Raw genomic sequence first — 11,363 nt, forward strand, 5'->3', positions numbered from 1 at the left:
CTTGATAACTGAAATAAATTGGAACAACTAACAAAACGGACAAAGGAGAGCGAACTTCTCTATACAAATTTCTATTTTTTTGTGCAAAAGATTCTCACCACTCACCCCCTCCTTTTTAGTAAACAAGTGAAACATAAGCTTTGAAGTTTTATTTTTTGCATTTCTCTCTACATTGAAGCTATACACGCAAAAAAATAATTCTTTCCTCCCAAACGAAATTTTAGACAAACAAAGTTCGTTTCTCATTTGCTTTTCGCTGTAAGGAAGTGTATTTGGAAGAAAAGTATATACTTTTTGTGATAAACGTTTATTCTTTTCCAGGATGTAAAAACAATTTCATAAAGACTAGCTCAAAAAAAAACATTATTTTCTTGCTAATTGCATTGTCCCTCACATCTTTCTCACATCCACGAGGATTTTTAGTTCTTAACACCTTTTCCTGTAATACCAACAATGTAGAAGAAATTATACGATTTTATAAATTTTTAAAATTTTTTTATCTTTCGCCTGGACGGAGAATCGAACCGCGGACCATGCACATTGTAAGCCAACACACTAACCACTGAGCTATGTACCTGTTATGGTCATCAATAGATAAATATCCATATAAGTTATATTTATATAGCATAGCTTGCGGCGCCCACGAACCGAATAAACAAAGTTTATTTAACAGAAACAAACATTTAGTTTGGCACCGTGGAGCAGTGGTAGCTACGTCCGACTCTCATGCCAAGGGTCGTGGGTTCGATCCCTGCTTCGGCCAAAGTTTTTTTTTTTGCTTTTGTTTTTTTTACATATATTCCAGATATATTCGGGAGATTCCGAAAAAATGTTCATTACATTGTACTATATTAAATTTTGAACTGTAAAATGTGTCCTATTAAAGACCTAAAGTCAGAAAAGAACAGTGTTTGATATAAACGAAATGGATTGTGTCGTTATTTCAAAAATAACTTTTTTTATTGAAAAGTGATAAAAGTTTAAAATTTTCGAAGCAATTCAAAAAACTCTAACAAAAGAAAAACGTTTTCGGTACACATTTTCCAAACGTTTTTTTTCTTTGCGTGTAGATTCTCTATGATGAGTATTTTATTAAAATTAAACGGAAAGAAGTTTTTGTGATCGTGTTTCCCATTTCATATAAATTTAAAGCATACCGAATATCTTATATAAACTATTCAAAAGTTGAAGCAGATATCCTTGCTTATTGCACGATTTTCCTTCAGTTGTCCTGTAAATACCTACTCGCCATATTGTTATCCAAAATCAGATTTGCAACTATTGGCTCATCACCAACTCCTACGATTTATGTTTATTTTCCCACAAGGGCTAGGGAGAGTTTCCCTCCTCACCAAAGAGTATAAATAAACAAGAGGGTCGAAACGTCTCATTTTTGTAATATCGTATAAATGCCATAGATTAGGTTCGAACATGTTGCAAAACGGTACCAACATTTTCTTCGTATTCCCTTTTGTTATCTACGGCTTTTCACATGGTTTTGATTCGGTAACTTGCGATTCGATTTTGAAAAATCAAATTATTCTTTTTGTAATCAAAAATTTTTTAAATTTATAATAAGAAGTGAATTCTTATAATTTTTATAAATGTTAAAAAAAAATCTAGTGAAAAGTGAAAGTTTTCTGGAGTATTTTACGTTAAGCCTAGTATTCAGCTTTAGCTGAAATTTCATGTAGGTACCAATTCAGATGTTCCTTGAAATGTTTGCTTAAGTATGTTAAAGTCATATTGTCATAAAAAAACAGTAAATTTATTGTTTATCGATCTTTAATAAATTGTCTAAAACACGACAACTTATCGAATGAATGTTTTGGGACATAGAATTCATAGATTTAGCAAACAGAAGTATTCTTTTGGTCCCTTTTTGCGGTTTTCGTTTTGTTTTTTAATGAAAAAATAATTTGAACATAATGAAAATCTAACACACTTTGCAGAACACGCCTTTTTCCATGTTATCAAACGTAAATAAAACATGTTGCATGTTTGACCCTAATCTATGGCATTTGGGCAAATCGTAAGTGAGCGATTTCGACCCTCTTTAGTTATTTATACTCTTTGCTCCTCACTAAATTAAAAATAATCATTAACTCTTTTTATAGTATGTACTCTCTCTCCCTCACTCTCTTTCTCTGTGTTCTCTACTAATGTTAACCCTTCCTTGCATTGGAATTGCATATGCAATCAGCGTTGCCACAATGAACTTTTATTTAGGACCAACATTTTTCCAAAATTAGACCAAAATTCGTACCAGTGGACCATATTTCCAAATTAACTTTATATCATTTAAAACCTAAAATTTTTCCAAATTTTTACTTCGATACAAAATTTTGTCAAAATTTTATTTTTATAGAAAATATTGCCAAAAACTTTTTCTGTAGAAAATTTTGTGAAAACTTTGAACATGTTGTCACAATTTCACTTCTATAGAATATTTCGTCAACATTTCATTTCTATAGAAAATGTCGTCGATTTTTTTTCTTGTAGAAAACTTTCTTAAAATTTTAGTTCATTAGAAAATGTTGTCGAAATTTTATTTCAAAATGTCATTTCTTTAGAAATATTATCCTAACTTTTATTTCTATATAAAGGTATCGTAAAATTTTATTTTTATATAAAATATTTACTATATTTTCTTCCCATACAAAATTTTTGCATAATTTTGTATCTATACAAAATTATTTTAAAGTTTTTTCACGAATATTTTTTTTTAAATTTTCAGTTCATTAGAAAAATTTTTCAAAATTTTATTTCTATAGAAAATTTTGTCAAAATTTCATTTCTATAGAAAATTTTGCAAAACTTATATTTGTATAGAAAATTAGACAAAATTTTATTTCTATAGAAAAATTTATCAATATTTTATATTTATAGAAAATATGTCAAAGTTTTATTTCTATTGAAAGATATCGCAAAATTTTATTTCTATAGAAAATTTTATCAATATTTTATATCTATAGAAAATATGTCAAAGTTTTATTTCTATTGGAAGATATCGCAAAATTTTATTTCTATATAAAATTTTTACAAAATGTTATTCCTATACAAAATTGTTGCATAATTTTGTATCCATAAATTTTTTTTATAGTTTATTTCAATAGAAAATTCCTTTTTCTCTCCTTCGAAGTTGGACATTCACTTTGAATTTACCAAAATCGAACGGTAATCGTGTTTTAGTGTCAAAAAATATAAATACAATAGAATAATCATTGCGAAAATTAAATTGTTTAATGAACGGTTAAGGTAAATTAGAAATTTTTAAAGCTTCTTTTTTTGAGTATATATTTTGGAATCATTTGATCTAATTAATTAAACAGACAAAATGTAATTGGATTATTTGGGGTAAATCTATCATCTAAATCTCTCATATATTGGTCCATTCACATGCCTTTTGACTTCAGATAACTTCTTATGAGTCTATAAAAGAGTGTGCATGTGTGTGCGTGTGTTTGCATTATAGGTACACTCGCGTGTACTTATTTTGGGATCTAAAAATGTTTGCTCATTTAATGCACCACCAAGAGGTAATGCATCTCTATACCCCCCATTTGAAGTGGTCTAACAGAATGACTGACATGATTTTAACATTAGAAGCGCGAGCTAAACTAGCCACACTAAAGCATAAGAAGGTGGTGGACGGACGGACATGCAAATGCATGCGAATGCATTAGTGCTTAATATTTATGCAAATGCATTGGTATCGAGAGAAGGACAGACGGACATACCACTAGGCAAACTAATGATAAACAGTTGACCAACAGAGGAAGCGGGACAAGACGAAAGGATGATGGACAAATATGGTTACACAGAAGTTTGTTTAAATTTTTCCAAGTTTCAAGTGAGTGCTAATGCATGATAGGCATGAAGCATATTCGATTTTGAATGGCCCAATGCCCAATACAGTTGCATTGCCACAAATTGCCCATGTATTTTGGCCTATATTTTGTTTGTTTGTTTGTTTTTTTTTTTGCAAAATGCAAAAACAAACATAGCTGCCATTACGTAATGCTGTAATTGTTATTTGTCCATCCGTTTTCGTTTGGTTGATTCAACGCATAATGGATCCATGTGGGGATAAAAGGTTCGACAAATATTAGCATTTTTAACAATAATTTAATTTTCCATTTCATTTGTGAATGGAAATTTGAGATGTAATCAAAGGTGGACCATGACCCAACCACTAAAAGGATTGACTTAAGTGGACAATGGTGAAATATGTAATGACTAAAATTGTTAATAATGGCATTTATTAGTTAGTGTGGGCGACTCTTATGTGATGCTAGATAAAATTGAATGAAAATTTGTAACTTGTCAAATTTCAAATTTGATTATTTTTTAATTTGTAACTCATTATCCACAGTATGGATTATAAGATTTGGGCAAATATTAAAATCTGATTTGATTAAATTTTGTATTTGTACTTATTAGATATAATCTGGAGTTATTTCAATTGCATGCAAATGTGAAAACATTGCGATCTGAGAACAGAAAATATAGACACCAGGACCAAATCTGTACAATACGAAGGATGCTATTGAAAGCCTAATTCTTGTTTGGTTGCTAATGGGTATTTTCACGTCTGGCTTTTATTATGCTGATATGGAGAAAATAGTTGAATGGTCATTGGGAGAACATGGATAAATTTACAGCTATTATGTTAGTTTGACTAGCTCTTATTTGGTTGGTTGTGTATGCTTTTATGTTTAGCTTTTGTTGTGCTGACATGGAGTCATTAGGAGAGCATAGATAAGGAGAAGAGAGTGAGTTAAAATCAAAGACCATATTAAATAGAGTTGAAATGAAGTTTGTTAGTGTTAATATCAGAAACCAGAGATTAGTAGCATACTTGTCGCTATTATTGGTTTAAGGCCTAATTTAAAATTTGTCATTTTCTTGTCAGTTGTCAAAAATTTGGTGTCGATTGCAGTCATTTATTAAAAAAGGAATGTTTTTCAGCTTTTAAAAGTATAAGCAAAGCAAAGAAAAAAGAAAATGATAAAATGCTGCCATTCCTTATGGAACGTAAATACAGTAAACTCTGGGTCTTAAAGAAAAAGAGAAAGAGCAAGATCAATTCATATCTTACACCCTTTGGTTAAAACAATTATACTAATAATGCTTGCCTTGTTTAACAATTACACTGCATTTAGTTTAAGCTCTCAACTAAAATTCAAAATTAAATATTTTTTTAATAATTTGACAACTTAAATTTCAAAATAATATTGTTAAGCCTTAAGAAGTCACATTGGGAGTCCAAGCCAAAAAACGACTATTTAATCTGTAACTCGTCATACTGTGGATTATTAGATTTGGGCAAATATTAAAATCTGATTTGATTAAATTTTGTATCTGTACTTATTAGATATAATCTGAATATTTTTTCGGATCTGGTCATATCTAATCATATATATTTTTTTAGTTTGAATCTTGTTTCAAATTTCGGAGGTATTTCAATTGCATGCAAATGTGAAAACATTGCGATCTGAGAACAGAAAATACAGACACCAGGACCAAATCTGTACAATACGAAGGATGTTATCCAAAGCCTAATTCTTGTTTGGTTGCTAATGGGTATTTTCACGTCTGGCTTTTATTATGCTTATATGAAGAAAATAGTTGAATGGTCATTGGCAGAGCATGGATAAATTTACAGCTATTGCGTTAGTTTGACTAGCTCTTGTTTGGTTGGTTGTGTATGCTTTTGTGTTTGGCTTTTGTTGTGCTGACATGGAGTCATTAGGAGAGCATAGATAGGGAGAAGAGAGTGAGTTAAAATCAAAGAGCATATTAAATAGAGTTGAAATTAAATTTGTTAGTGTTAATATCAGAAACCAGAGATTAGTACCATACTTGTCGCAATTATTCGTTTAAGGCCTAATTTAAAATTTGTTATTTTCTTGAAAGTTGTCAAAAATTTGGTGTCGATTGCAGTCATTTATTAAAAAAGGGATCCCCGTAATGTTTTTCAGCCTTTAAAAGTATAAGCAAAGCAAAGAAAAAAGAAAATGATAAAATGCTGCAATTCCTTATGGAACGTACATTAAACTATGGGTCTTAAAGAAAAAGAGAAAGAACATGCTCAATTCATATCTTACACTCTTTGGTTAAAACAATTATACTAATAATGCTTGACTTGTTTAACAATTAACTGCAATTAGCTTAAGCTCTCAACTAAAATTCAAAATTAAATATTTTTTTAATCATTTGACAACTTAAATTTCAAAATAATATTGTTAAGCCTTAAGAAGTCACATTGGGAGTCCAAGCCAAATAACGACTAATAGGTTGGGTTTTTCAGAAATATTCATGATCAATAATAAAAGCACTCCTCTACAGCGTGATTGCAATAGATATGATTTTTATAAACGGAGACCAGTACTCCTTGTATTGTCATTCGCACCACATTAGGATACTTAACACATAAATCATACGCAACAATGAACAGGCGAACCTTATATTTCGAATATACTACACAAGGCTAAGTGCTTATGCCTAACCATAGCGACAGGCGAACATTTGTTTACGAGTATTACTTATGGGAAAGCCAAAATACCCGACGGATAACCGTGAGGGGGAGCGTCGTGTTGCCAAATTAAAATCTATTTTAATTACTTGGCGGAAAATGGGATAGTATTGCCATTGCCTAATTGTTTAACCCACCCCTATCAATGTGAGAAATTCGGACATTTATTTAGCAAGGATCTGCAAAAAAAAACAGTGGGTGGTCCAATAAGGACTTGACATTAAAAGCCAACGAGAGTTTTAAAAAATGTGGCCATATTTTTTTGCAATCTAGTCTCCTAATAACTCGATACACTTGGCCCAATGAATCTCAAACTGTGGATAACCCATCTAGGCCTCCGTGACAATACATGACCTCCTCATTTAAACGATGAGACAATGAAGGAGGTCACAGGGAATGAGGCAGTACTTCTTGGCCCAATTTGATCATGACAAGGCAAAAGATATCAGCAGGTGCTTTTTTTTAAAATAAACAGTTTTTTCTTTTCCAAAGGTGCCCATTTTTTCTTAACAAAAAAAAACAGCGAACCCACCAGGAAGGAAAATTTTTGTAAATTTTAGAAAAATTTAACTACACCACATTACAAACGAAGATATCCGCCGATTTCACAAAAATATGTAAATATTTTTCAACAAATTTATGAAAATTTATTAGACGTAATCAAGTTTTTTCACTTGTTAAAGAAAATTTCGTAGTTCGAAGGAAAAAATTGGAGTTCATAATTGCAAAAATGTTTTTGCACCATATGAAGTTCATGATGGGCGCACTATTGGAAAACTTTACAAATTTTCAAAAAATAATAATTTCATGAACTAAATTAAATTAAATTGCTTTTAATGCCATATAGAGTTCACTTTTTTGAGTGCAGGATAGTACTCGATGGACCACTCTCAAAGAGTCATCTTCACTTCGTCCTCCTCACCTATATTTACATGAATCGCCAAATCTGGTTTGATGCAAGCAAACAATGTCTTTTCAAATTTATTGATTTTGAGAAATTTTTCCTGAGCAGCGTTTAGCTTTTGGTCCAACAAAATTTTAGAACTTCGAACGAAAGCGAAACCTGTATTTAATTAACATCCAAACAAAATACAGAATTGTCTCCGTTTGCTTAAAGAGTCGTTGTTTTAACGTCTTTTTGTTGTCTTCAGCGTACACGGGTGAATGACCCTCTATCAGCTTTTGCTTTCAAGAAACGACACTTCATACCAAACGCCAACGACAAAAGAAAAAGCGACAGTATTTTAATGCAAATTTTATGACAACGTCGAATAACGTTTGTCTGAAAGCTGTCGCATGCATACAAACCACGCAAGCCACCAACTGCCCTCTATGAAGCCACCAACCAAGTCTCAGTTAACCAACCACATTTTATTTTTCTTCATTGCGTTGATTTTTTGGCACTTGGGGATTTTATGATCTCCATAATTTTTGTAAAAAAACGAATATCATCATAAATATAGAAGATCAAGAAGAAACCGAAGAAGTTTGAAAATGTCCCATCTCCCCTACCCCACCAAAATGGGTTCCAAATGCAATGATGATTTTTTCGTTTAGGTATTTTTCAAAGCCTCTACCTTTAGTATTGCTACCTCTCTGTTACTTATTGACTTCATTCATTTGCACTCTGGGCACTGTGTTGCTCTCTGGAGTTCAAGAAAACAAATAAACGCCAGATACCAGTATTTGAAATATGGCTGTTACTTATGTGCTTAATGTGGGCTTGTGCAAATATTCTCGTTTGGGTTTTTGTTAAAGAACTTTTTCTTTTTTGTTACTTGCGTTAATGCGTTGGCCTTGAATTTGTGCTAACAAAACCTCTTCTCATGCAAGAAGAAGAAGAACAATAAGAATCAGAAACCCCTAAAACACACAAATATTTCTTTGTTTGCGGTTAAGTCAATACCAAACACCACACATTATTGGGAAGAAAAAAAAAAAAAGAAATAAAACATTACCTAACCGTGTTAGAGCCAAAATCATTTCTTTAGAAGAGAGAGAGAGGGAGAGTGAATGCAAGAAAAATGTCCCAGATCTATGCAAATAATTCTAATGAAACTGTTAATGATATGGAGTCTTGAAAATTAAAATATCAAAAGATGAATGTTACTACATCGTAAGGGTCTCTCTTGCGATAGTATATTTTATCTTGATGTAGCTATTCTCTCTTGCAATAGCATGTGCTCTCTTTAAGTGGTATGAAGTAAACAGTTCAAAGATCGAGGAATTATATGGGAGGGGTTCTAAAAACTGACAAAATTTGAAAAACTTGGCTATAAAAATGAGATCCTTTTCATTGAGCTAAATATAGGCAGCACTTCGTAAAGTAAAAGTTAAAGTGGGAGCCCGATTTATTTTCAGGCTCTCTTAGACTATACAGTCCATTTTGATAATAAAACAGAAATTCACCATCACAATGGAGTGAATAGTTTGAGACTGATAAAACTTGCTGACATATTGGCATCCTAACATAACCCAAATTAACAACATATTCTTATGTATCCACCTAAGAGACTCTCTTGCAATGGTATATTCCCTCTTGCAGTATCATATGCTCTCTTTAAGTGACATGACCCAATCTCATAAGAAATAACCGTAAAAAACCGCCTATCGCTATTATTGTGCTTACACGCCTACTTTCATCGCATAGCATTTATTCCTTCGAACATCTTAAGATATTTTTGCATTTTTGGCTTAGGTAGATCTCCAAACTATTATCTTGTCCGGAAAATGATTTCATGTCCATGTGACTTTAATCTTGCATCGGCACGAGCCAAACTCATCATCAATGTCACTAAAGTTTCCATTCGTTGAAGGGTTTTTTTTTAACGAAGGCAGTTGTTATTTCAGATACGGTTCGATGCCAAGGCAGTATTGTTTGGCTTCTTGATGACAACGACAAACAACGATGAAGATGATGATTATGACGATGACTATGATGTTCATCGTGGTTCCACCAACGATGATATTTTGTTTACGTTGATGATCCAAGCGATGACGTTAAAACCTCATTCTGCATGCATTTCTGTCTATCTGTCTATCCATAGAGTTTAGCCATCTTCAAGTGATATACCAACCAACTGCCACTAGTTATCCAATCTAGCAAACACAAAAACAACAACTACACAATACATTAACAATAAAATATGGCCAAATGTTGTTGTTGTTGCTGTTTTTGTTTTTTTTGCTCTTGTGGTGCGGGGAATTTTTGTATGAAACGTGACTTTTAATTTCCTTTGAAGAATATCTCTTCGAGATAGCGTGCATTTTAATAAGACCTTATGTATGGCAAATATTTATCCTCAATTCTGTGGAATTTAAATAAAATTGGTTTTCCTGGAAATCAATGTCTACTTCATATCCCAAACATCAATGGAATGGAACAATTGTCAATGGCCAGCAATTAGTCAAGGTGTAAAAATTATTTAAAATATGTGCAATCGAGAAACCACATGGTATTGTTCATTTTCGGGATTAATAACAAGCTTCAGGAGCATCTAAATCCAAGGATTTATTACAAGCAATTCTATGATAGAAAGCGAAATCCGATTGGCTAATAGATACCTATTTTTAGAGTTTAGAAATATTTATTAACTTGCAAATGTGTTAAATGTATGTAGCTTGGGAATAAGAAGAGAAATTTACAACCTCTATAAAAAGGGACATGTTACCATATGGTATCAAAGTAAATCCAAAATTACCCATCTTAACTCATACCGTAAAGCTAAACTTTTATAAAGATAATGACTAAATATGGTATTTCGATAATTCTGGATCTTACTCATGAAGCATTTCGTAATTACAAAGCTTCCTTGATAGCTCCGAAAATTATTTCTCACATTCTCTCTCTCACCCTCTTAACAAATTTGCAATTTCTTATAAATATTGGTCTTACTTGTAAATGCCTACGCTCAAATCGCTCTTTCCAAAAGTCTCTACATTTTCTTTTTAATTTTAACCCATTGTGCAAGGGTAAATATTGATCTCACATTACATGTTTAGTGGACCTGTATGTAGTCGTGTTGTTATTAAGTACCTCTATGAAATGCAAATTTAGTTTTCAGCCTTCAGAGTCGGTAGGTTTGTTGTTGGACGCTTATTATTTTTTTTTTCTTTTAATTACAATTTTGTTATTTAAAACGACGATGTGTTTTTTCTTGCTGTGGACAAGATAAGATTATCTGACAATCTTTCTCTCTTTACGTATGGTAGTAAGTACATCCATCCAGTCACTTGGACGTCTCCCAGTACCAGTACGACCAGCTCAATGAGTTGTTTAGTGGCAGCGAGTAAAACGCCAAGTCCAAGTTTTTGTTGTACTTGGTGGATGGTAAATTGTGAATTTATTTGCCAAAGTGATTTACACGAGCTGGAATAGAATTGATTGTATACATATATTTTTCTTTAGCAATGCCCCCTTTCTTACTTACCTCTTTCACTTAACCATTAACAAAGAAATACACACACACGCACACACATATACACTTGTACTGATAATTTAAAGAAAAATAACTCAAATCATTACAAATGATCACATTCGATTACACGTTTTAAAATATGCATTTGAAATGCGACCTTGAACTTGATATTAGTTATCGAATGCATTGAGAGATCTTATACATGAAGAGAAACGAAGTGGTAGAGAGAAACAGAGAGAGAGTGTGTGTTAGATAGAGAGTAGAAAAGGGTATTAATAAAAGTTGTATATGTGTGTGTGTGTGTTTCTTGTGATGGGATATGTACTTAATAAAATAATCATATGGACATTGGCATTCATGCATACACAATAGAAATTTAGTACACCTTTAAGAAGCTGCTAAAAAAC

The 11,363-nt window shown here is 32.0% G+C and overlaps 1 long non-coding RNA gene across 1 annotated transcript; it reads right to left on the reverse strand.

The window, feature by feature from the left end:
• Positions 1-10,460: 10,460 nt before the first annotated feature.
• On the reverse strand, positions 10,461-11,078 carry LOC142227280 (uncharacterized). Its single transcript, XR_012719819.1, has 2 exons — positions 10,969-11,078; positions 10,461-10,907 (listed from the first exon to the last, which is right to left on the reverse strand). It is a non-coding gene; the product is annotated as an uncharacterized LOC142227280 (long non-coding RNA).
• Between the last annotated feature and the right edge of the window lie 285 nt (positions 11,079-11,363).

Source organism: Haematobia irritans, chromosome 2 (assembly GCF_050003625.1).
Source record: "Haematobia irritans isolate KBUSLIRL chromosome 2, ASM5000362v1, whole genome shotgun sequence".
Taxonomy (NCBI): domain Eukaryota; kingdom Metazoa; phylum Arthropoda; class Insecta; order Diptera; family Muscidae; genus Haematobia; species Haematobia irritans.